The sequence below is a fragment of the Empidonax traillii genome, unplaced genomic scaffold, assembly GCF_003031625.1.
Source record: "Empidonax traillii isolate 1590-97213 ecotype Southwest subspecies unplaced genomic scaffold, ASM303162v1 scaffold209:size809316, whole genome shotgun sequence".
In the NCBI taxonomy this organism is placed as follows: Eukaryota; Metazoa; Chordata; class Aves; order Passeriformes; family Tyrannidae; genus Empidonax; species Empidonax traillii.
Genome location: NW_020955402.1, coordinates 28,391 through 54,298, shown reverse-complemented (window position 1 = coordinate 54,298; position 25,908 = coordinate 28,391). Strand labels below are relative to the sequence as shown.

The 25,908-nt window shown below is 43.4% G+C and overlaps 1 long non-coding RNA gene across 1 annotated transcript; it reads left to right on the top strand.

The window, feature by feature from the left end:
- The first annotated feature begins 434 nt into the window (after nt 1-434).
- On the top strand, nt 435-17,802 carry LOC114059225. The gene is made up of 3 exons (XR_003571611.1): nt 435-445; nt 15,338-15,348; nt 17,437-17,802. It is a non-coding gene; the product is annotated as an uncharacterized LOC114059225 (long non-coding RNA).
- Nucleotides 17,803-25,908: the final 8,106 nt, after the last annotated feature.

Sequence of the window (25,908 nt, the reverse complement as noted above, 5' to 3'; positions counted from 1 at the left end):
CTTAATAAAAGACATTATAGTGCAAAACATTAAAAAGTGTTATGATTGTCCTGTGAAAGGACATGATTAATGACAAATAAATTAACCAGATTCAATTTTCTAACACAATCAAAGTCAGTATTTCCTAATCACATATTTCCATTTTTCCATGCATATATGTATACATGCACACACAGTTGATGTGTTCTGTTTTCTGCAGTGGAGACCAGTTTCTTTTTTCTCAGACTGAGTCAAGAGACAAGAAAAATCAGTTCCCAAAAGACAGAAGAATTGTAGAAGCTTCTGAAAGGAGAAAACTAAAATTACATTGTTTTACTTTTAAATGACTTATGAAAAGAATGTAAACAGCTTGGTGGGGGGGAATTGTTTTGGGTTTCTTTGGTTGGTTTGTGCTTTCTAGTGTTCAGTCACCCATTTGAGTAGATTATTCTTGTCAGTGCTTCTGGTAAGGACAGTTCCAGCAGACTGGCAGGAGATTTGCATCTCTGCTCTTAATCTTCCAACAGTTGGCTCTGCTGGAAACATACTTCCAGAAATGCTGTGCTGGACTTCAGGTTGTTGTTTCCCACTGTATTTATTTATTTCTGATGCATGTTAAGTGAATGTTGGCTTTACATTAGTGTAATTGGCAACACAAATGTTATTTATATTCTTACCTCCACATTGTAACTCTTCAGGCAGGTCACTCTCCATGAATTTTAAACAATGCTGGCTGATTGTTGCTGGCCCACGTGCTTGTCTCTGTGGATGAATATAAGGTAGCCAGGGAGAGGACTCTGCTATATTCTAATTAATTCTGTCTGCAGGAGATGGATCTTTTTCTAGCTGATGCTGAAAGGTGAGGCTTGTTCCACAACAGACACAGATATATAAGTGCTTTTTCAGTGTGTGAACCACAGAGCTCCTTCTGGCCATTAAGCCACCCATACAACCGTATGACAGTGCTCATAGGTGCTTTCATTTTTTAAAAAGTAATTTTGATCTGTTTTTTATAGATACTAGAAAATGCTTCATGTCCTGAAAAGCATGCTGGAGGAATGTGTAAGCTTGAGAAAGGGCTTTTGACAAGGAAAAATTAAGTACGTTTTAAATGTTTAGGGAAGTTATTAAGGTTTGGTAACTGTGTTTTGTGAAGGAAAAATGAAGATTTTTGTGTTCAAGATAAGGGAAGCAAAATTATTGTTTGTCTCTCTCTGTATTAAAGAAGGGTAGGGGAGAGAGGAATGTTCGATTGGTTCTCACTGGCAGGGTGCCAACAGCAAGAGGAAAGTCCCTGAAGGGACTTGGAGGAGGTGAAACGAATTCAGTTCCATTCACTGACTTCAGTAAAGAGAAACTGAATTGTTTTTGCAAGTGAAGTTGAGGTTTTAGGCATGAAGAGGATAACGCAGTAGCTTCACACCATCCATGCTCCCCTTCTTTACTTCATTAAGGAGCTTTTGAAAAATTTTCCATCTTGAAAATTGCAAGATGGTCCTTACCTCAGGAAGTTCAGCATATAATGGATATGTTTGTTTCTCTGTACAATATATATATGAGGAAGATATATCCCCATATATGTTATTTCTTAATGGTATATTCAGAAGTAAACCTCTGGTGAATTATTCAGATCTGGCAGGAAAGCTCGATTATTTCTGATGTGTTGCATACTATTGCGAGATGGTTTAAGGAGGAAGGAAAGTGGTTAATTGCATTTCCTATAGAATATTCCCCACAAAGCCTGAGTTTTTCCTCAAGAGATTCTTGAGCTCAGTAGTCTGAGGAAAATAAAATAGTGAAACAGTTTTACTTGTATGTGTTGAGGAGCCAGTCTCCTCATAGTCCCTTTCAAAGTGACTAATTATGGTGTTTTATAGAAATATTCCCAGGGGGAAAAGGGGGACAGTATAGGGAAGACTTCAGAGATTTTGTTTGTTTGTTTGATTTCTTTTTTTACATAGTAAGATGACTCTCAGCAGACTGTTCCTGAATTGTAGTCACAGTTTCTTATCCCAGCATCTGGAGAAGCTGTACCAGTGAAAGGATCTTCTGGTCTCTGTGAAGGAAAAAAGTCAGTGCTACTAGTTTTGTTGATGCTGAGAAACTCACTGTGAAGTTGAAAAACGTAATTTTCATCGATGTGATAAATAATGCCCAGCGAAAGTGTATATTAATAAATGTTCCATTTAGTATGGAACTGAGTGTCTTTGTATGGCTTTGTATATATGTGATGTTAGAAGGATATGATCATGATTTTATTTTCACATGCATATTAATCAAGGATGTAGTAATTCTTTGCCTGTTTTTTTTTTTTCTCATGGTATCCTATTTTTCATATTTAAGTTTCTTTCAAAGCACAGTATGCAGGATAAGAAGCAACTATTAAGTGTATGAATTAGTGATTGCAAGTCAGTGAGCATAGCTAACATTGCTGTACAGTGTATTTACTAATTTGCCAGTAGTGACTTATCTCTTATTTTTCATGCTCTTGATTATTGATTACTTACTGTATTTTCATTTCTGCCCCATTTTTAGAGAGATATGTAAAACCTGTGACAATGCACTCGTTTCTGGAGTGGTTTTATATACACTGCTCAATCTGCTGCCTATGGGACTGATCCAGGCCTGCTGGTTCACCCAGCTGTACTGATGCAGAATACACTTGAGTTTGCTTTTCAGTTCAGAACCTCTTTAGGTTTTCCTTCAAGCAAACAGTACTTTATGGTGGATGTAGGAGCTGGATTCAAGTCCGTGTTTTTTTCTGAGTCATGAAATCATGTTGTAATTAATAGGTACAATGCTCATCTAGTTCACATCTTGCAGACAAGCTGTAAAAACTAAAGTCCTGGCCAGTAATTCCCTAAAAATAGCCAGGGTTCTAGCCATAGCTATACATGTGCCAGCTGATTTCTTTGCATTCCATCTGCCTATAGATTACCCTGTAATATCCTGCAATTCTTGACTGGATTTTGTATTACCTTGTTTTTTCCTCCTGTGACACTGGGTAATGTTTCTGTCCTTTTTACTCTGCTGAATTCTTATAATACAACACCCTACTCCATCCAGGTGAGACCCCCCTGCAGAGCTGCCTCCAGCTCTGGGGGCCCAGCACAGGAAGGACATGGAGCTGTTGGAGCAAGTCCAGGGGAGGCACCAAGAGGATCCGAGGGATGGAGCAGCTCTGCTTTGAGGAAAGGTGAGAGAATTAGGCTTGTTGAGCCTGGAGAAGAGAAGGCTTTGGGGTGGCCTAATTGTGGCCTTCCAGTAACTGAAGGAGACTGCAAAAAAGATGGAGAGAGACTGTTTCCAGGGGCCTGGAGTGACAGGACAAGAGGAATGGCTTCAAACTGACAGAGGGCAGGGTTAGATGGGATATTGGGAAGAAATTCTTCCCTGTGAGGGTGGGCAGGCCCTGGCACAGGTTGCCCAGAGAAGCTGTGGCTGCCCCATCCCTGGCAGTTCCAAGGCCAGGTGGGACAGGACTTGGAGCAACCTGGGCTGGTGGAAGGTGTCCCTGCCCATGGCAGAGGGTGCAGTGAGATGAGCTTTAAGGCCCCTTCAAACCAAAACCATTCTGTGATTCCACTGAGTGGGTATGAAAGCATTCATATTGAGTTCCCATGCTGTGAAGATATTACAAGTTTTACCTATATAATAGTTTGCCTTTAAGTCTTTTCTGCTTGAGGCAGAGATTCTGTCCTTGCTTACCCCTCAACACACACATGCACTTGTGTGCACACAAATAGTTCTCTATCCTACCAGTTTACTGCTCCAACTTCAGCTGTGGTAGAAGCAGAAACTTAAGAAGACAAGTTTTCTGGTTTTAAAGTCTGATTTAGACTTTAGGAGGACAAAAATATCTGCCTTTAAAATTTAAATCTGACTCTTCATTTCAGAAAGATTGTGACAACACTGTTTAAAGAGTGATTTTGATATTGTTTCTGTTGCATAAAGCAAAGAAGGCTCTTGGAAAATGCCATTAAATGCGAAGTAAGCTTCAAAGCATGTTTTAATAATCCCTGTATTTTTAAGAGACTGGGAACATCATGAAATGCTAAGACTTAGCATTTGGGAAATGCTGTTGGGACATTCTTGCTTGAGGTTTTCTTTTGTTGTGCACAATACTGTGTCAATACTCATTTTTCTAGATGTGCTTGTCTTTTCTCTCAGAAAATCAGGAAAATTGTAATTATGGTTGCTACATTTTGAAAATCATAACATGCTGAAATTGCTTCACTTACAAGAATCGGAACCTTTGCTGTTTTTAATTTATCTGAAATGTGGAGAGAATGTTATTCTATGACAGAATGCAGTTTTCTTTGCTTGGTGAATGAGTGTTAGTGTGACTGGTTTTTAGTGCAGGGAATGTTATTTTTTTCTTCTTGGCAATTTGTTTGCCAACAAGCCTTAAAGATATGTCATCCAGATGACTCAGCTAAGATCAGGCTGCCTTTCTTGTAAATGCTTATATATGCTTCCAGCTCTTATATTTGACTGGAGAAAGAGCAGGAAATCCTTTTCCTTGTTACTTAGAAAATACTGGATTTGTTTGCAAAGAAGTTCAAATTAAAATTTCATTGGACTTACCAGAATAACTCTAATTTTTTTTTTTGCTGGATTTTCTTAAAAAAAGCTCACAGATATTTTCACTGAAAAAGTGAAATCTGTTCACACTAAGAATTAAGGTTAAAGCCAAAATGCCTTCCTAACAAACCCAACAATTTTTGTGAGGAAGATTATTTATTTAATACAATCTCTAAATTACACAGTTGCCAGAAAAGATGCTATAGCTGCAGCAGGACTTAAGTGAATCACTCTGAATTTTGAAACACTCTGTAGTTTTAAAAGTGTGATTAATGCAGGGTGTAAACCTTGAACCGCTTAAATTGTGATCTATTTTTCCTTGTTATGGTTTTTGCTGGTTTTTCTCTGCTGTTAGTTAAATGCATCCAACCTTTCAGATAGAAGAAAGATTGCAACTTTCTTCAGATAGAAGAAAGACTATGTGCATATTTTTGAGCACCTCTAAAGCATATGCTGGAAAGTCACAAGAGAAAATATTTGCTGGTTTGAGTAACCTTCATTATTATCTAGTAGCTACTTTTTAAAGTAAAGTCTGCTTTTGAAAGGTTTGGAGATTTGTCATGGGTTGGTTTTGTCATTAGTGAGAGTGGGGGTTTCATATCTTGTGACATGCATCAGATATGCCCTTTTTGAAAGATAAGTTATAGCACAGTTATCCACACTTTCAACAAATACAGCCTGAGATCTGGCAGCCCTGTGCTTGTGTTTAATGCTTGGTTTGCAACCCAGTACTCATTTTTCTGATTGGAATTTTGCAGAAGCTTAAAAACCCATCTCAAACATGAAGAAGCTTGGAAAGAAGTAACAGCTCTAAGAAATAAAGGACTCTTTGGCTGGAGTCCTTTGAGGTGGATCCAGCATATTTAGTGTCCCACTTATATTATTTTTTTTTTGTAATTATTACTTTGGCTCTGAAGAAGTAATAAAAGGAAACCTGGCAACCAGAATGGAATATCTGTCTTTTTATTTTCCATTATGCTCTTTGTGACAGAGGAATAAATGTGTCATTTAAAATGCAGCTAGATGTGCCTGTATGGGACATGGTTTAGTGGGGGACTTGGCAGTTTTGGGTTAATGGTTTGACTTGATCATCTTAGAGGTCTTTTCCAACCTAAATGATTCTATGATCACATACATATGGTTTATCAATTCCCTAAGGGAAGAGGAAAAAGCTCCAAGTGCTGCTGCCGTATGTGTGGTGTTTGACATGTTCCATTAATGCTTTTTAAGGACAACAGTTGTACAAAAAGCATCTCAAGGAACCGCAGTGGCAGGTTGGCATCAACTGCACTGGCACTTTAGGGGACTTACATAGTTGGCCAAAACTTGCATTTGCAGTTTGCATATCCTTTATAGAAGATATTTAAAAGAATACTGAAACAAAAGATGATAAAAATTCCAAATGCCTTTGCAATAGGATTAAACTGCTTCAAAGGAAAGCATGAGTTTCAGCTGTTCTCATGATTAAGTTTATTTTGGAATTTTTGAAGGGAGAGATGATTTCCCCTTTGTTTTTACAGCAAACTTAGAGGGAATATGAATACCTCTAGGGCAAGCATTTTGCGTATTTCTTTTACAAGTACTGTCTTTAAGAATAGGTCACTTAATGTCAGTAACATTCTCCTCTTGGCGGTTCCTCATAAGCATATCAGGGATGAAAGGTGATGAATGCTAAAATTCCAGACGTGGTACATATTCCAAGCTATGTGAGTTCAGTTGTGTTCAGTATGACTGAAGATGATACTAAAACTCTGGTGACAGGTTTCATTTACCATCCTGACTGGTTCTTACATAGTTTCTTGAAATGAGTACGGCTGGGTGGGAAATTTCTCACAAGACATATACGTTATACAGATATAAATCCACTTTTCACAGTGATTTAGGGCTCTTTCCAGTAAAATAGATAAGTTAACCACAGGGTTATATAAGAAGGAACAGGGAGCATCCATGTGTCTTGACTACATCTGGAAATTGTTATAATCATTAATCAGGCTAATTTTCTTTCTCTGTGTTATGAAGAAAAGAAGAGCAATTAGACCACCCAGGAGAATCTGGGGCAAACACCGTGAACTTTACTTTTGAGGTGAAAAAAAACTACACTGGCAAATGCTGTTGAAAAATGTAAAAAAAACAAACAAACAAACAAAAACCCAAAAACAAACAAACAAAAACAAAACAAACAAACAAACAAACAAACAAACAAAACAAAAAAAAAAAAAAAAAAAAAAAAAAAAAAAAAAAAAAAAAAAAAAAAAAAAAAAAAAAAAAAAAAAAAAAAAAAAAAAAAAAAAAAAAAAAAAAAAAAAAAAAACAAAAAAAAAACCACCAGAAACTGTTGCAGCATATACTGATGCTGTTGCATACAAGATTTGGTGTTTGTAGAATTCATTGCACTCCACTGGTTTTAATAGTCTTCTTAATAAACATTTTGGCCTGGGTACAAAACCTATGTAAAAAATAAGTGATAAAAAGTCTCCTTAATAATTGCGAGATGGATTCAAGGAAAAAGTAGAGCTTTTAGTGGAAGTTTAAGTGCCTCCCCAAACACTTTATCCATTTGTTTTTGTCTTCTGCTGCATGTATTGTTTATTGTTTTGCTTCAAAAAAAAGTTGGTCTCATCTGTACTCATTCTTGCAGCTCTGGGGTGGAACTAGAAGTGTCCGTGGATGTCATGTGTTTCTGAGCACAGGCATAAAGGGAGTTCAAGGTGAAAGCTTTTCTAGAGCAGCTTTAGTTGGGCTCAGACAGGCATTGCTGGAAATAACAAGCACTGTTCTCATAACTTCTTTCTTCCCCTTCCTTTGCACTTCCTATTTGTTTCTCGGCAGTTACTTTGGTATTTCTTTGTTAATACAATTAACATTAATGTTGTCCTCACAGAAATTTCTTTCAAGACAAAGTTTAGCAGGAGCTTTAAAATGGAAAGCATTCTGAAAACAGAGTGCTCTGAAGTGCAAGAAAATAAGTTAACATACATAAGCTTGGCCTGGAAAAAAGTTTATTATATATAGTAAAGTGAAGCAAAGTAGAAAAACATCGAAGGGCAAAAAAATCTTCTAAACAAAATCTAACTAATTTGTCCATTGCTCACAGGTATGCATTTGAACATTGCTACCTTTAATGTATCATGGGCAATGAGTAACAAAATCTTATATTCTTTCTTCAGCTCTTCTTTCTTCATGTGAAACCTTATCCCACTATCTTCTGCCAGCCATACTAGTTTTGTATAAACGTTCTGTGTTGCAAAGGGATGTTTGAAGAGAAAGGCTAATATAATGTTGACACCTCTGTAAAATAAAAGAGAAAAACTAAAGGCATTTTGTTTATGCACAAACAAACTGTCTTACCTCCTTTAAGTTTTGTGTAGACTTTACTCAAGAGCAGAGGCAGTACTCTCTGTGCTTGGTAGCCAGGCTGCTGCAGGTGAGCCAAGAGCTTCTGTCACTGTACTGACATTTATTGCTTTGTGCTGAGAGGGTTTGTTAAGAAATCCTCTGTAACGAAGGATGATGGGGTATGAAGTGTATGTCCCAAAGCTTCTTTTCTTCACACAGAATCATTTAGGTTGAAAAAGCCCTCCCAGCCCATCGAGTCCACGCTGTGCCCGATCCCCACCTTGTCACCCAGCCCAGAGCACTGAGTGCCATGTCCAGTCATTCCTTGAACACCTCCAGGGGTGGGGATTCCACCACCTCTCTGGGCAGCCCCTTGCAGTGCCTGACCACCTTTTCCATGGAGAAATTCCTCCTGATGTCCAACCAGACCCACTCCTGGCACAGCTTGAGGTAATTTCCTCTCATCCTGTCCCTTATTCCCTGACAGCAGATCCCTCCCCGCACCCCCACCCCATCCCCCCTCCTGTCAGGGAGTTGTAGAGAGTGAGAAGGTCTCCCCTGAGCTTCCTTTTCTCCAGGCTGAGCCCCCCCAGCTCCCTCAGCTGCTCCTTGTATGGCTTACATCACCTTTCTACTTTCCAGATATTGTTTTAAATCCAGAATATTTGGAAGCCAAGATTGTTTATAAGCGTTGTCCTTGCTTTCACTGAGCAAGTTAACAGGAATAAATTGCCTGACTTTTTCTGCTACAGTGCTTTGGGTTCCTCCATTAAAGCACAGCTATTTCCTTCCTCAGAGTGCTCCAGTACCATTGTCTTCCTGCAGACTTAAGTGTATGGCGATGAATCAAATTAAGAAAACAAAAGAAATGAACCCTGGGTTTGGTTCTAGTGAAATCATTCTGATCCTTTGATAAGAACTAATCTATTTTATTAATAGATTTAGATTTAGTGAGTCACACAATGCAGCTAACAGGAAACATGGAAACTACTGCTTTGCATAAATTTAGGTAACTAATAATAGGGACCTTTAATTTATCTAGAAGTCTACTAGAAATGGCTTTGAAAAATTAATCACTCATTCCATCAGGTCTTTATTAAGTACCATTGTAGTGCAGCACTCTGTACCACAGGATGCTGCTCTCATTTCTTCTTGAAAAATGTGTTGTGTCCTGGATAATACAGCCACTGTAGTCATAAACAGAAAATTACTGAGAATGTTCAATTATAACTGAGAAATACCACAGGTGAATCTCTCATAGTATATGATTAAATCAAGTATAACACTTGTTTTTAGCTATTTTCTTGCAACCAAGAAAACATCTTTGTTTAGAAGAGAAGGCTTTTTCACTTTTTCCATGAAAACAAATTATTTGATAATGCTCTGTCCAGATTATGACTGTGTAAAATTTACAGGAGCAAATTACTTGTTTGAAAGATTTACACAATAAATATCTAAAATATGTCTGTGCAAATTGATAGATTCTGATATATCATGAAACTAATCAGGAAAAACTTAAATAAAGTCATAATCCTGGTCAGGACTGCACTGAAAAAGTTTTGCTGCTATTGCCACATTTGGTGGGAATTATGCCCAGTGCAACACAAACTCTAAGGATAGAGATACCCCAGAATTGCTGCAAATTCACAGATCTTGTCCCATTTATCCAGAGATGGTGACCATGGCTTACTTAAAGTCTCATTTGCGTGTTGAAGGCTTTACATCCAATTTTAAAATTGGTCATGCTTTGCTTTTGGACACAAAGAAGGAGCTTTCTGCCTTTCTTTTTAGAGGATGTAATTTCTTCCTTTCTCTGTCTGCCTTACCATAATAACAATGAATAGATTACAAAATGGACAAATTATGGGGAAAAAGGGCATTGAAAAAAAGAAAGAAAACTAGAGGAAGCATCGGAGTAGAAATAGAATAATGTGTAAGGTCTTGCTGGTGGTGGAGTGCCATGGGCAGCCCCTCATCTCCACCTGAGGCACCAACACTACAGGCTTTTTGGAGGGGAAAGGCTGATGTTTGCTTGCCAAGCCCAGTGCAAAAATTGCCATTCCAACTCCCAAAATTGAATATGGCTGAAGATTACTCTGGACAAAATGTGCAAGGACAGAAAGGTTGGCTTCAGCAAGCCTTTTCACCCAGGGAAGAAAGCCTGTACCCTTGATATCTCAGGTGCAGATTATGGGCTGCCCAGGGCCCTCCAAGGACAGCAAAACCTTCCTGTCCTGGGTCCTTTTGTCTGGGAGTAATTTTCAGCCGTATTCAATTCTGGGAGGTGGAACTGCAAGTTCAGCGCTGGGCTCCTGCAAGTGAACAACATCCCTTTCCCCCAGGAAAGAAAGACTGTAGCCTTGGTGTCTCAGGTGCAAATGATGGGTATCCCAGGGAACTCCAGGCTCAGCAAGACCTTTCTATCCTTGACACTTTTGCCTGGCATTAATCTTCACCCATCTTCAATTTTGGGAGGCAGAATTGCAACTTCAGCCATATTCAATTTCGGGAGGTGGAACTGCAAGTTCAGCACTGGGCTCCTGCAAGTGAACAATATCCCTTCCCCCAGAAAAGCAAGCCTGTAGCTTCTGTGTCTCAGTGACAGCCCTTTTGCCCTGGAAAGAAAGCCCTTAGCTGTCACAGGGCAGAATGCACATATCCCCAGTGTTTCAGAGACAGATGGTGGGCTGCCAATGCCAGGTATTAACCAGAAAGATCTTCCTTTCTTGGTACTTTTGGCTTGGGAGCAATCCCTGAACATAATACATTTTGGAGGTGGAATCAAAATTTTGATGGTGGTCTCCCGGAAGAGAATGACGGTTCTTTCCCATAGGAAGGACATCGTGTAACCCCAGTGTATCAGGGAAAGAGGATAAGTTTCCCGTAGCAGGTAGAAACCAGCAAGACCTTTCTGTCCTGGCACCTTTGTTCTGGGAACAATCCTTGAATGTATACAATTTTGGACATGAGGTAGACATTTGGGTGGTGGTCTCCTGAAAGAGAATGACAGTTCTTTTCCATAGGAAATAATGCACGTCGCCCAGGAACAGTGTTCTGGCAGCTTTGTATGAGATCAATCATTGGATGTTTCCTGTTTTGAGGTAGTGGTTTTTCCTGTTTTGGGTGGTCTTGGTGAATTTAATTGCTTTTCCTGCTCTACAGTGCTATTGGTTTGAGCTGTTGAACATTCCAGCTGTTTTACATTCCCAGTACAGTGGGAATGTAAAAGCCAAGCTGTTGACCATTTTGTCCTGGTGATTTTAGTATCTGAGCATTTAATGGTAGGGTTTGGTTTTGGATCTTTACTGACTGAAGGATTATGATGGAATGTAGAGCTGTGAAGGAAAGTGAAGGTACCAAAAGTGTTTCATGTGGTTCGGTGGGTGCACTTGAAGGTGCAGCCAGCAAAAGTTTGCTCATTTGACACTTTTGTGAGCTGTATTTTGCCAAATGTTTCCAATTTTGTAGCTGGACTCTGCTAGAGGGGAGAAAAATGATTAGTATATAGAACTGGGAAGATCATGTTGCCCTTTGAGTGTGGAGCAAGTAAGAATTTGCACATGAAAGGGGAAGGTTAGCAAATCCTTTCTGTTCTGACACCTTTCCTTTCAGACTGGTGACTAAACGTTTTCATCTTTTGAGCTGCAATGCAGGTGTCGTTTGGTGTGTACACAATGCGATCTGGTGGAACTCTTGAATTATGACATTGGGGAACGTCCACAAGATAGTGCTGTAGACTTGAAAAAGACGTAAATGTATCATGGTTCGCTCCAAACCATGTGAAGATACAAAATTGAAAAAGTCCTCCACTACCCTCAAGGACAATGTGCCGACAGAGAACGATTTCACTGAATTGACCTTCCATTTACAAAAGTGTTCATACAGCAATCTAGCTGTCTGAAAACTACACCCCTAACATTGGTGCACTACACCAAAATCAAGTGACACTCCTCTTCCTCTAGATAGCCTGTAAACCACGCTCCCACTGCAGGGCTCTACACAGCTCTTCTCAGCTGGAAGTACCACACAATTTCAAGACTCACAGAGGCCAAAGTGTCCATCTCCCTCTCGCTCTTCTGTGCCAGGGGCAGAGTTAATTGTGCACCACATCTCACCATATATGCAAATGAGCTCAACAATTTGCACCTATTCACCCATCAAAACTTACAAGATGTTCAGATTAGCCCACCAATTAACAAACAAACACCAGGCAACATGACATGAAGTTATATAATCCCAATTTTGTACCTACTCACGCAAAATACCTAATCAGTTTGACAAACAACACCCCTAATTAACACCTAATCATACACCAGATGTCATCAGAAATGCCAATAATCCTGCAAACTATCATCTAGTTATGCACATCTAACTGGATATGCAAATTAGTCACAATTAAAACTGAACTCTACAAAGCAATTAGCACCCAATTACACTCAACAACAAATAACACCCAGAAAATATAAACCAAATAACCCAACTACACCATACCGCAACCTACAACACAAATAATAAAAAAGCAATTAAAGAAATCACACTTAAGAGCACCATCTTGTGACAATACCAACAATTTCAACTAAAAATTTACATTCAATAGTGCTACCTTGTTAACCAAAAAGAAAATGACAACAAACCCCAAAATCAAATATGCAAACGAGCACCCCAATTATCACACCAGCCACACTAAGAAACCCTAAGAAACACAAACCCCCCCCCCAAAAAAAAACCAACAAGGAATCATCTAAATGACCAACCCAAATGATCCAACCTAATGACCAAACTCTAAATGACCAAAACTGACATAATCACACCCTAAACCAGACACACCCACCACAAAACGCCCTCCTCAGACCTTTGACCTCAAACCTTAAATATCTGACCTTCTCAAACTTTAACCTCTGGCCTTTAACCCTGGGACTTTTCACCCATGACCCCCTGAATTTGACCTTTCACCCCTGACCAGGGTCACACATTAGAGTCACAAGCAAGGGGTAGGGTCACAGGTTAGGGTTACACTTAGGGTCACAGGTTAAGGTTAGGGTCAGGGTTAGGGTTAGGGTTAGGGTTAGGGTTAGGGTTAGGGTTAGGGTTAGGGTTAGGGCTAAGGTTAGCTCCTGCTGCTTGTGAAGTCCCCAGAGTGGTCCACGAACTGCACCTGAAACCCAAAAGTTACAGCCTGTCTTTCCTGGGTGAAAGGGGTGTCATCTGCTTGTGTAAACCATGCTCTGAAACTGCCAGTCTGACTTCCAAAATTAAATATGGACAAAGATTTCTCCAAGAGAAAAGGTGCCCAGACAGAAAGCTCTTGCTGTCCATGGAGTGCCCTGGGTGGCCTACCAACTGCATCTAAAACTCATCTTCCTTTCCTGCGGGAAAGGGCTTTGTTTCGCTTTCCAGAGCTGTGCACTGATATTGCCAGTCTGACTCCCAAAAGTTAATATGGATGAAGATTCCTCCCAGACAAAAGGTGGCAAGACAGAAAGCTCTAGCTGCCCATAATATCCCCAGGGTGTCCCATCAGTTGCATCTGAAAACCAAAGGTTAGAGTCTTTCTTTTCTGGGGGAAAGGGCTGTCGTTCAGTTGCAGGAGCCCAGCACCTAAATTGCCAGTCCTGCTCCAAAGGTGAATATGGACAAAGATTCCTCCTAGACAAAAGGTGCCATGACAGAAAGCTCTTGCTTCCCACAGAGTTCTCAGGGTGTCCCACCACCTGCAGCTGAGAGACCGAGGCTAAATCTTTCTTTTCTGGGGGAAATGGCTGCCATTCCCTTGTAAGAGCCTTGCACTGATATTGCCAGTCTGACTCCTAATATTGAATAGGAATGAAGATTACTCCAAGACAAAAGGTGCCAGGACAGAAAGCTGTTGCTGCCTGTAGACTGCCCAGGGTGGCCCACTACTGCATCTAAAACCCAAAGGCTACAGGGTTCCTTTCCTGGGGGAAAGGGCTGGTGTTCGCTTTTTGGAGGCCTGCTCTGAAACTGCCAGTCTGACTCCCAAAACTGAATACAGATGTGATGGTTTAGACTTGGCTCTCAGCCAAATGTCTAAACCTACAGTGAAAACTTCCCCTCTTCTCCCAGGGCAAAGGAAAGAAAAACTACATAAACTGACAAATTCCAAAGGCAATCGAATTATATCAAAATATATATTTTTACATATATCACAGTTATATACAATTAAAATACTATGTACACAGCAAAGGGACAAAAAGAAAACTAAAACAGATTTGCACAATCAAAAACCCAGGAACAACTCAATAAAGAACTAATAAAAGGAAATCTTACTACTCTCCTTTAGATAGCAGAATTGCACCAAAAAGCTGGCCTCCCAAGGCCGATGAGGCCTCACTAGGCCTCACTCCTCCACATAGGCAGAACCGACAGCAGAGAACCTGCACCTTCAGATCCACTGGAAAAGAGCAAAGGCTTCTCTCCCATCTTATTTATACCCTGCTTTCTGTAAAAATTGTATGGAATACTGGAACCATGGCCACTTCCTTCGTTACGAGCTGGCTACCAGGAAGGCCTAGATTAAAACTATCACAACGAAAGAAGGTTCCTCCCAGATAAAAGGTGGCAGGACAAAAAGGTCTTGCTGCCCATGGAGTGCCCAGAGTGACCCACCAACTATACCTGAAATGCAAAATTTACAGGCTTTCTTTCCTTGGCAAAAGGGCTGTTGTTCACTTTTCAGAGCCATGCACTGAAATTGCCAGTCCAACTCGCAGAATTGAATACAGACAAAGATTTCTCCAAGAGAAAAGGTGGCAGGAGAGAAAGCTTATGCTGCCATTGAAATGCCCAGTGTGGCCCACCAACTGCACCTAACACCAAAGGTTACAGGCTTTCCATCCTGGGGGAAAGAGCTGTTGTTCGCTTCCCGGAGCCATGCACTGAAATTGCCAGTCTGACTCCCAAAACTGAATATGGACAAAGATTCCTCCAAGAGAAAAGGTGCCACAACAAAAAGTTCTGGCTGCCCATGGAGCGTCCAGGGTGTCCCACCAACTGCACCTAAGACTCTAATGCTACAAGCTGTCTTTCCTGGGGGAAAGGGCCATCATTTGTTTGCAGGAGTCCTGCTCTGAAATAGCTGGTCTGACTCCCCGGATTGAACACAGATGAAAATTCCTCCCAGACAAAAGATGACAGGACAGAAAAATTATGCTGCACATGAAAGGTCCAGGTATCCCACTACCTGCACCTGAGACCCCAAGTGTAAGGGCTTTCTTTCCTGGGGGTAATGGCTGTCTTTCACTTGCAGGAGCCCTGTGCTGAGGTAATAGCTGATCTGACCTCCCAGATTGAAGACAGATGAAGATTCCTCCCAAACAAAAGGTGCCAGGAGAGAAAGCTCTTGCTGCCCATGGAGGCTTGGAAGAATGTTCATCCGTGTTTAATCTGGGGAGTTGGACCAGCTATTATCTTGGCACAGGGCTCCTGCAAGTGAACAAAAAAATTAAGACCAATGAAAATTCTTCCCAGACAAAAGAGGACAGGATGGAAAGATCTTGCTGCCCGTAGAGTGTCCTGGGTGTCCCATTTCATGCACCTGAGACTCTGAGGGTAAGGGCTTTTTTTCCCTGGGGGAAAGGGCTTTTGTTTGCTTGCAGAAGCCCTATGCCAAGATAATAGCTGGTCTGACTCCCCAAATTAAACACGGACGAAGATTCCTCCCAAACAAAAGGCGGCAGGACAGAAAGCTCTTGCTGCCCATGGAGTGTCCCACACACTGCACCTGATATCCTGAGGGTAGAGGCTCCCTTTACTAAGGAAACAGGCTGTCCTTCATTTGCAGGAGTCCTGCTCCTAGATAGCTGGCCTGAACCCCCAAATTGAACACAGATGGTGATTCCTCTCAAAGAAACGCTGAAAGACAGAAAGCTCTAGGTTCCCAATGGAGTGCCCTGGGTGTCCCACCAACTGCACCCGAGACCCCGAGGGTTAGGGCTTTCTTTCCTTGGGGAAAGGGCTCTCCTTCACTTTCAGGAGTCCTGCAGAGAGATAATAGCTGGTCCAACTCCCCAGATTAAACACAGGCAAAGATTCCTCTCAGAAAAAAAGTTCCAAGACAGAAAGCTATTGCTCCCCATGGAGTGCCCTAGGTGTCTCACCAACTGCACCTAAGACTCTGAGGCTACAGGCTGTCTTTCCTGGGGGAAACGGCTCCAACTGAGGAAATATGGAGAAAGGAAAAAATAACAGCCCTTTATTAAAGGATACATGTGTATTGGCAGAACAACAAAAGATCACAGAAACAACTAAACAATAATCCTGTACTCAAAAGTCTCCTTCAAACAGTTCAATACTTTCTGCCTTTTGGCTCAATTCCAGCCGCAGTCAGCAGGGGGCACTGTTGGCTCACCGGAGGAGCAGAGCCTGCAGTGTCTCAGTGTTGGCGGGCAGGGGGCGCTGTTGGGCTCTGGCAGTCACCACGTGAGCCCCCGGTGCGTGGGAGGAGCCAAAAATGGAGATCTGCCCCCACCCAGAAGGGGAAGGGGAAAAGGGGGGAAAGGGAGTTCTTCCCATGAAACTCAGTCTGTGGCTGGCTGTGGCCACGATTTCCCCTCCTTTTTCGATGGACACACTCTGCTATCAACATGAGCAAAGGAGGGAAATGGCAACCTCCTCCCTAAAAGGTTCCTCTGCAGATGGGTCAAGCCTCTCCGATGAAATCTGGGCAGATCTGGGCTGGGGGCAGAACAGGGTGCAGGAAAATGGAGGCAAACCAGGGCCAGAAGCAGCCAGATGACCAGGCTGAAACCAAAGTGAACCCTGGACCTTTCCAACACACACCCTCCCTCAGTCAGGGCAAAAGTGAAGTGCCATTTCCCAAGGAGAGGGAAAAAAACCTCATCACTTCTCCCCAGCCCTTGTCCTTTGAATGTGGGCCTGCTAGCTAGTTCCTTTGTGTGTGTCAGTCACCCTTTGGCAAACAACTTTCCCCTCACTCCTTCTACATCTTTCTTTTACAGCGATGCAGGGGAAAGAAAAAAAAAAGTCCCCCTTGGTTTTTTTAGAACAAGTAAACAAACCTCTGACACTTTGGTAAATGATTTCTTTGCAGTGTCAGAGGGACAGAATGTAAAGCAGAGATGACTGGAAGAGGTCAGAGGAGCACAGCAAGACAGTGGGCCATTACCTGACATCAGTGCAATGATGTGACTTTTGGCTCTGTTTACGTGATATTTTAGGAGGGTTTTGGTTTAGTTTGGTTTTCCTTTTTTTTTAAGATACAGAGCCCAACAGGTTATAGCCACTGAAGGGGAGGTGAGCCTGTTAAGTACCAGTAAGCAAGGTGAGCGTTGACTCCAGAACTGAAGTAGATGCTCTTTTACAGGTGTTGTGGTTTGGGTGAATCTGTGCTCATCCTTGGTTTCTTGAATTTTATAGGTGGTCTGCCCACCTCTAACAAACAGTCGTGCCAGTAAGAGGTCACCATCGAGAAGAGGCAGGTAGGAGCTACCCCCAGGACAGCATCCTTGTGGGCAGTATCTCAGTATGAACATTTGCCTTCATTTTTTTATTTTGCAGGGAATGTACGCAGCCTCAGAGGGCCGAAGCCACGTGCCAGTTAGGTTTCATGGTCTTCAGCTGTCCTTTTGAGTAATCTCCAAGTACTACAAGGCTCAGCAATTAAGCCTGTTTTTTTTCCGGTTGCAGGTGCCATCTGGCCTGCATTTGGCAAAGGAGGAGTGTTTGTGCTGAGTCGGGGAGGTAGCGAGGGGGAGCTGGGGTCTCCTGTCCTTTCAGAAATGCCATGTAACTTTTTTCCTTGCTCACCTAGGTGCAGCACATGGTGACAGCAGCAGCCTCTGATTCAGATTGGAGCCAGAGACCCAAGAACCTCAGAGTTTAGGGGATGGTGAGTAGCACAACTGTGGGGTTATTGCGCATGTGCTGCTGAGCTCTTGTGTAACCGTCTAAACCAAGCTGTTAGCAAAAAGAAGCTTGCAGGGTTTCAGTGGCAAAGCTTGGAAAACAGAGGCTAACAAACATCCCAGGATCTAAGAAGCTGGACCCCTGTCACAAGATCTATCAAAGTACAACCTTATGGATTAAGCCGGCTCCAGCAGAATCAAGAAAGGACTTTTTGAGATTATGTAATTAAAATTATTTCTAAAACCCCTTAATTCCTTTGATCCTGCTTGAAGAAAAAACCTATTTCGAAACTGTAGTAAAAACTTGTGTAACTTCCTAATTATCATCCATTTACATGCTCCCGAGGCCCTTAAAAATGTGTTTTTGTGTCCAATAAAGCATTCCAGTTTTACTCCGTGCTGGATCGTGTTAGTTTTGTTTTTTAGACTGCTACACTCTTGTGTCAATGTAGTTTTTCTTTCTTGTAGTTGGCTGAGTCACTTGGTGATTGCAGGAACGTCTGAGCCAGCCAGGCGTAATTCCTTTGCATCAAAGATGGTTTCACATCCCCAGCTGTGGGAAAGATAAGTAGAGGACTACCACCTGGAGACTGGGTGAGAGCTGGGTCGAATGTTATGGTTAGGAGGGAAGGATTTTCAAATTAGCATAGGGGAAAGGGTCTGCCCTAATGGGCCCTCAGCACACGTAGAAGGAGCAGCTTACTTTTCATCACTGGAGTAGGGTGTGCAGGGCAGAGCTGTTCAGGTCTGTGTCATGTCCTTTGTCTAAGTCTGTGTTTTGTGTCTTACAATTCACAATCACAATGTCTTTGCCTTCTGCCTTCAAAGGGCTTGTTGGAGGCTAGTTGGATGTGAAGGTATCATTCCTAGTGTCTTGAACATTTGCACTGCTCAGCTGAGTGCCCATACCATCCATTCTTTGCCTTGCTAGCTTGGATATGCATCAGAATCACATGTCAGAAGTGTCAAGTCAGATGTCTTCTACAGCCTCCTTACAGGTTGTAGCGGTGGCCGTGCTGTGCAGTCATCCCTTGTAACTGACAAGGACTTGGGAGAATCTAAGAAGATCTTGAACATAACATTCTCTCACATCCATCTTAGCAATTTTGTAGGCAGTTCTTGTCACAGGACATTCTGTTAGAGCATTTTTTCAGACTCCTTAGAGCCTACTCTGTTCAGTCTCGCCATATCCTCTGTTTTCTGGTGTGGCAGCACATCCATTTCGGTGGTCATTCCTTTCCCAGAGAGTTCTCTCTCCTTGTCACACCCCAGCATTTGTCTGGAAATGAGTCGTCCAAGTTTGTGTTCGGCCTGGAACTGCCCTGCCCTGCAGTGTAGATTTGAGGGTAGGTGGAGTAGAAAGAAAAGTTTAAAGTTAACCAGTTGATAGGCTTAGCCAATCAAGGTACCAGTTCTCCAGTCTTCCCAGAGGCAGCCCCTATCACCAGCTGTCGTGGTTTTGCCCCTCAGCCCATCCCTGGGGCTGAGGATGGTTTTGTCCAGGTAATTTCCGGACAAAAAGGCCAATCAGAAGTCCAGGAACGCCTTTGCTAATTACATCTTCAATAAAACGGAAGAGAAGGTTGTTGGCGCAGTTGGAATTGGTAGCAGCAGCCATGTAGGGGAGAGAAATAGCGGGCCCAAGCAGGGCCAGACTCCCTCCTCCCCCGGCTTGGGCCGGGGGCGGGGAGGAGGTGCAGCACTGAAGTTCTCCCTTCTCTCTTGTAAGAGAGTGAAGAGAAAAAAAAGTTTAAAAGACGGACTGCTTGGACAGAAACTGCTGTGGAAGAATTCCAGCCGAAAGATAACGGAGCTCCCAAGGTCGAAGCTGGCAGCTGAAACTGCAGCAAGAAAAGTAAAGTGCGGAAGGGGGGAGGCTTGTTTCCCCCCTGCCTTTCGCTCTCTCTCCTCAGCAGGGAAAAGACTGAAAAGTAATCCCTGCTACTTGTAAAAGTGTGTTGGAGTAAGGAGACTCCCCATGCAGCTGATAGAGAAGTTTGTGGATGTACCAAAGAGAACCGAAACTTCATGAGAAGGACTGAAGTGAGGCAGAGTCCTGGTGGAGATTTGTGACCCTGAGGGAAACCTGTGCTGGAGCAGTGACGACTCAGGTGGGATACTGAGATCCATGTGTGTGTGTGAATCTATACTGCTGTTGAAGATTTTGTAACTCTGAGAAATCTCATGCTGGAGCGAGACGGCCCATGTGAGATGCTGGAACCCGTGTGTGTGTGAGATCCGTGCCAGACCCATGCCGAGAAGTCTATCAAGGACTGTTCTCCCATGGGGAGGGACCTCCATAGGGAAACAGGGGTGAACTCTTAAACCATTATCCCCTGTAACCCTGTGGAAGAAGATCCATAGTAGGCAAGTGTCCCCTTGCAAGCCTATGGAAGGAAGACCCTTCAGGACCTGAATAACCTCCAGCCTTCAGTCTTAGCCCAGGAGGGGGGTAAGCCCAGCCCTGGAAGCCAACACAGAGCGAAAAGGAGAGAGAAGAAGTTCCAACTGCAATGAAAGTGTGCTGCTGCTGAGGATCTGCTACTAGAAGGAGAAAACTGGAACTCCAAAGATACAGAATGAGACTACTTCTTCTCCTTGGACTAGTATAAAAAGAGAAGAAGTATTTCTGTGTATATATAGCATTTCAACTTGAGTAGAAATTGTTATAGATATAATTCTTTAGTTTTTAATTTATTTATAGTTTTTATTTTACTAGTAATAAATGTTTATACTATTTTCCCCCCAAATCCTGTCTCTCTTTTGTCTGCAAAAAACTTACTCTCAACTAGTGGTAATTATGTGGGGGGTGGAAGGCAAAATTGACCCAGAGCAAAACCACGACACCAGCGTGCATGCAGTCGCAAGAACAAGCTTTTCCAGCGACACTGGGAGCGGTACAGCAGAGCCTTAAAGTTAGGCCGATATTAGTGTAGGTCATCTTTGGACCCCAGATGGTTCGTCTCAAGAGAAGCGACAATTGCACAGCAGTTAATGTCCCCGTCTATATGGCTGGCTTTGCTAACTCATTTCTTTGCAGTGTGAGAGGGACTGGATGTAAAGCAGAGATAAACAGAAGAGGAACAGAGTCAGAAGGTGGGTTGTCATGTGAGGTCAGAGCCAAGACATAGCTTTTGGCCATAGGTTTATTTGATCATTTGGATGGTTTGGTGTTTGTTTTGTTTTGTTTTGTTTTAAAGATGTGGAGCTCTTGGCCCAGCAGACAATAGGCACCCAAGGGAAGGGGACTCTGGTGAGCAAGGTGAGTATTGGCTGCAGGACAAAACTAGATGCTTTTTTGCAGGTGGTGTACTTTTGGTGAATCTGTGTACATCCTTTGTTTTTTTGTTTTACAGGCGGTGCACCAACTTCTAACGGACAGTCCAACATGACAGGGACCCTGCCTGTAAGAGGTCAGGTGTGCAGGGCAGAGCAGTTCCAGTCTGTGTCATGTCCTTTGTCTTGTCAGCTTCTGTGTCGTTAGGGTCTTTGCATCCTGTCTTTGAGGGGCTTATGGGAAGCATCAGTCATCATCCTTAAGCTTTTGAAGGTCCTCCCTCTTTGACCCAGTACCAAAGTTGTCAAGTTGCTTTATTTGCAAGCTCAGGTCTTCTTTGGAATCGCATTGCATTTACAGTCAGACATCTTTTAAGGCCTCATTCCAGGCCATATTATCAGTGGTGCTCTCCAGCCATCCATTGTAAAGCATGGGGACTCATTTTCTGCATCGTTCCATTCTTAGCTTCTGAACTAAGTACTGTCGTGCATCCATCTTCACAGTTTTGATGGGCACTTCTTTTAATGGGTCATCTTGTTAGTGTCTTTGTTTTTCAGGGTCCTTTGAGCCTCTTCAATTACCATGGTAGTCCCATAGGTCGTATTTCTCCACAACATCTCCATTCTTGTCAATGAGAGGTTTGTCTCATAATTGCGTCACAGGGTTTGTGTCATCATGGGTAGGGGATGTCTCATTTGGGCTCAGCCTGGAGCTGCTCTTCCCTGCTCAGAGTCTAATGTAAACATTTCAATTAACTTAGCCAGCTGAGACAGTGGCTGTACAGTCCTGCCAGATGGAGCAGCTGTCTGTAACTTGTATGCAGTCATTAGAGCTGAGTTTTGTGGAGCTGATGGTACTTGCGTAACAGGGCCTTGAAGCTGGTTGTCATTTTATTTCTTGCATGCTGTGGTTGGAGTTCTCATTTGCTAAGTGTAAATGAGATGTTTTAAATGGTAAAGGTCTCAGTGACCACGTGGGTGACCTGACTAATCCTTTTTTTTTTTTTTTCCAGATAAGTGGACAAGATGTACCCCAGACTGAGACAAGTTGAAGCAGCCTAAGAAGAAGATGGTACTTGGTGTTGGATGAAAGATGTCAATTTTGGCTCTACGAGTCCTTCTCTTGTGGCTTTTTGTTTTTTATTTTCCAGATGGGAGGCAGTCGGTCTCCAGGGCTAGAGGCACAGAAGGGGAGATGAGCAAGGTGAGAATTTTACTCCTGGACAGAATTTGGTGTTAATTTAGGATGTTATCTATTTGGTCAATATATGCATATATGTTGTAACTGTTTTGTTTTTTTTTTTTTCTAGGTGATACACGACCCTTTGCCCATCTGCTGAATGTGCCGAAGGTCCATCTGATAAGAGGTCAAGGTAAAGGAGCCTCAGATAGTCTCTACAAGGAGATATGTCAGCATGGGACTCTGTATCTGTGGGTTTTTTTGCAACAGCTTCATGGGGTGTAGCAACACTTCAGTCTGACAGGATTTAGAGGTCTTGAACTTGTCTTGTGAAGAATCCCTAAGTATTTGAGAGCTTAGCAATTGAGCATTTACCTATTCTGTTTGCAGGGGCAGTCTTGGTAGCAGCTGGAAGGAGAGGAGCCTTTCAGTTGAGTCGAGGAGGTAGCGAGGCAGAGAGCAGGTGCACTGAATTTTCAGAAAGGCCAGGTAACTTTCTCTCTGTGTAATTCAGGAATGCCACACTACGATAGCTGTGGCCAGAGCTGGTAGCGTGAGAACCTCAGTGCAGTTAGGACAGGGTGAGTAGGGGGATTGTTGTGTTTTGGCAGATGCAGTGCTAAACACAGGGATTGATTTATGGTTTCATTTCTTTTAGCTGACTAAGAAAATAACTTGGGGACTTCAGGAGCCTTTTAGCTCATCGAGGTGGCCTTCCTTTGCATCACAGATGGATTCACATCTCCAGCTGTCGGAAAGGTAAGTTGAGGGCTACAACACAGAGAGGTGACAAGACCAGGATATCGGCCTGTGGATTTTTGGGAGACACTTTGAAATTAGCATAGGTAAAATGGCCCTTTAGGATAAATTAATGCAGGAGCTTGCTTTTGACCACAACAGCAGTCTGTTCAGGGCAGAGCAGTTCCAGTCTGTTGTCTAGTTCATCTAGTCTATGTTCCAAGTCTTCCAGGTCCTTCACATTAGATGTCTTTGCGTTTTGCCCTCCAGGGGCTTATCGGAACCATGAGTCATCATAATCATTTAGGTTTTGGATGTTGGCAGCTCTTCTGCCACATGGAGGCAAGGGATTCTCCAAGGGCCAACTGGCCTTGAGCACAAGTGTCTCCAGAGCTCTGTAGGTGGTAGACAAGGCCATGGGTGACCATGTAGTTTTCTCTTCAGTCTTGCTGTGTAAGGTGGAAAGGGCATGAGGAGGAGGAGACCAATATTACAAGTCAAGAACTGGCTGTGACACTGATTGGGGAAACAGAGTTTTGGGCTCTTTGAGCAATGGAAAGTGTTTGCAGCTCAGTGACCACTGCACAGAGCTGGGACCCACGTCACCAAGCAGGACAAAGCTACTTCTAACAGGACGAGTAAGTCCGTAAGGAGAGCTTGAAACTGGGGGGTGGAGGGACAGACTGGCAGCCAGGAAGTACCAGGAGCACTCCATTGTGGAGAAGCCCCCAAGCCCTTTCAGGTCAGTCTGTGTGCTGAGGGGCTTCTGGGAAGGGCCTTTCCACTAATGCAGACCCTGTGGGGAATAAAGAGGGTGAGGTAGAGACCTGCGTGTGGCTTCAGGGCTGTGATCTTGTTGGCATCAGGAACAATGGCTCCTGTGACTGGAGTTTTGCAGTGGAGCCACACAGGTTTTTAGGTAACTCAGGCCTGGAAGGAGATGAGTGACACCTTCCCGTTTTCTGAGAGAGCTGCTGGAGTCCATGGAACTCCCCTGGGGATGGGTGAGGAGGCAAAGCAGAGCTCATGAGATTAAAGAGGGGAGAGCTCTAGGTGATATTAGAGTGGGAATCTGCTCCAGGCCATCTGAGCAGAAAGAACAAGGGGCTGAGGCTTTACAAACAGACAGGAGCAGCTTCATGTTCATGGGCCCTGGTCCTTCTGGGGCACTTCAACAGCTCTAATAATATTTGCAGGAGGGACAACCTGGTAGGGTGTCTCCTTCTTCCAGGACACTGAGAGTCAGATAAGTCTGGAATGTGAAATCCACTGAGAGCAATGACATTCCTGGGCATGACATTTGCAATGCCATGTGCTCCAGCCCATCCCTAAGAGCCATCAGGAGCTGTCAGTGTGGCCTAAGGAGATGTATCCACAGATTCCGCAGCTGCCATTCCCTTGGATTCACCCCTCACACCTGTTTTCATTCCATAGTCAACCTGATTAAATCAATAATCAATTAGGAAACAATGTTATTTGTTGTGGTTCCAAGTGCTCAGTCCTTATGCTGACTTTCACCTGTGGGTCACATCTAAAATGCTGGTCAAGGAGGACCCAAATTCTTTTCTTCTCGGGTTGCCTCAGACTGCCATGTATGCAGGATTCTCTTCAAAGTGATTGCAGGTATCTGGGACTCCCCATGTCCTTTGCAAACATTTAGCTGGGGCATTTTGATGTGCGAGCCAGTCTCACTAGAGGTCCCTGATCCCCAAAAGGTGGTGTTTGCTTCGGTGGTTCATCCTTTGAGTTGCCTCATCTTCCCTTGAGGGGCCTGTTTCTCTTCAGCACAAAACAGAAGTTGCTGTTTCTCCACAGCACAAATGCAAGTGCCCTTCCCTGTGCCAGGAGCCAACCCTGCCTGGGCCAAGCACAATGTAGACACAAGTGACAGTGCTAGCAGTAAAACAAACTCCCCTGGAGCTGTCTCCTTGGGAGATTATTTGCATTTTCACTTGTCCCACAGACCTAAACTGCCCTCATGTCCTTGTTGTTCATTGTGCGAGGTCTGCAGACACCCAGAAAGGACTGAGAGACCCCCGGGGCTGTTCCACCTGCACCACTTTGGGGGACATGCAGTTGTTGGGTCAAAACAGGCCACACAGGGGGAGGTTGCAGAGCGTTGGTGGACCCATCTGGCTGCTCAGGCCAGGCCTACCCTCCTGCTCTGATCTCACAGCTCTGACAGCAAGTGTCCTCAGGGAGGAAGTTCTCCACCTGTGCAGATCAACTACAGCTCTAAGGGCTTGTCTTATTGACAGAGTTGGGGTTTGCAGGGCTTGTTTCCTCATGAATACAGTTCTCCGAGCTGTGTGATCAGATGAGATTCTCTCAGGGGAAGGACTGACCATCACGGCACTGCCAAACACCTCTGATCACAGCCCAGATGCAAATATTTTTGCTTTTCAAGGGAAAAGCCATTGCTGATGACTTCCAGCATCTCTGATTGACAGATGTATACTAAAACATTATTGTTTCCCGGTTAGGACACTCCCTGGGCAGATGGAGCTCGCTAGCCCTGTAAGGCAATCCATCTACGTCCTGAGGACCTCGCTGCCACCGTCCAAGCGTGCTTGGCCCCGGCAGATGAACCTCAGGATTAAAGGGTGGGCTCAGTTCCGCGCACACTGTGTCTCACCTAAAAAATCCAATGCGCAGGCTGGAAGGTGTAAAGACCTTCCCCGGTTCTTCATTCGCGAAGAGACTGGCCATTAATTGTTGAGGCCGTAGCTTCATTGCCTGCACCTGATCCTGGGCACCCAGCTGCAATCAGCCCTCTTTGAGCAGTGGGGCTGGAGCAGATGAATCCTAAAGGTCCCTCCAAGCTGAACCAGTGTGTGAAAGGGACCCCACTGCAGGAATTACCTTGGGGGAGAGTGGGCCATGGAGCAGGAGCCCCTTGCAGAGGTTTACGCTCCTCTTTGCTGTGTTTGT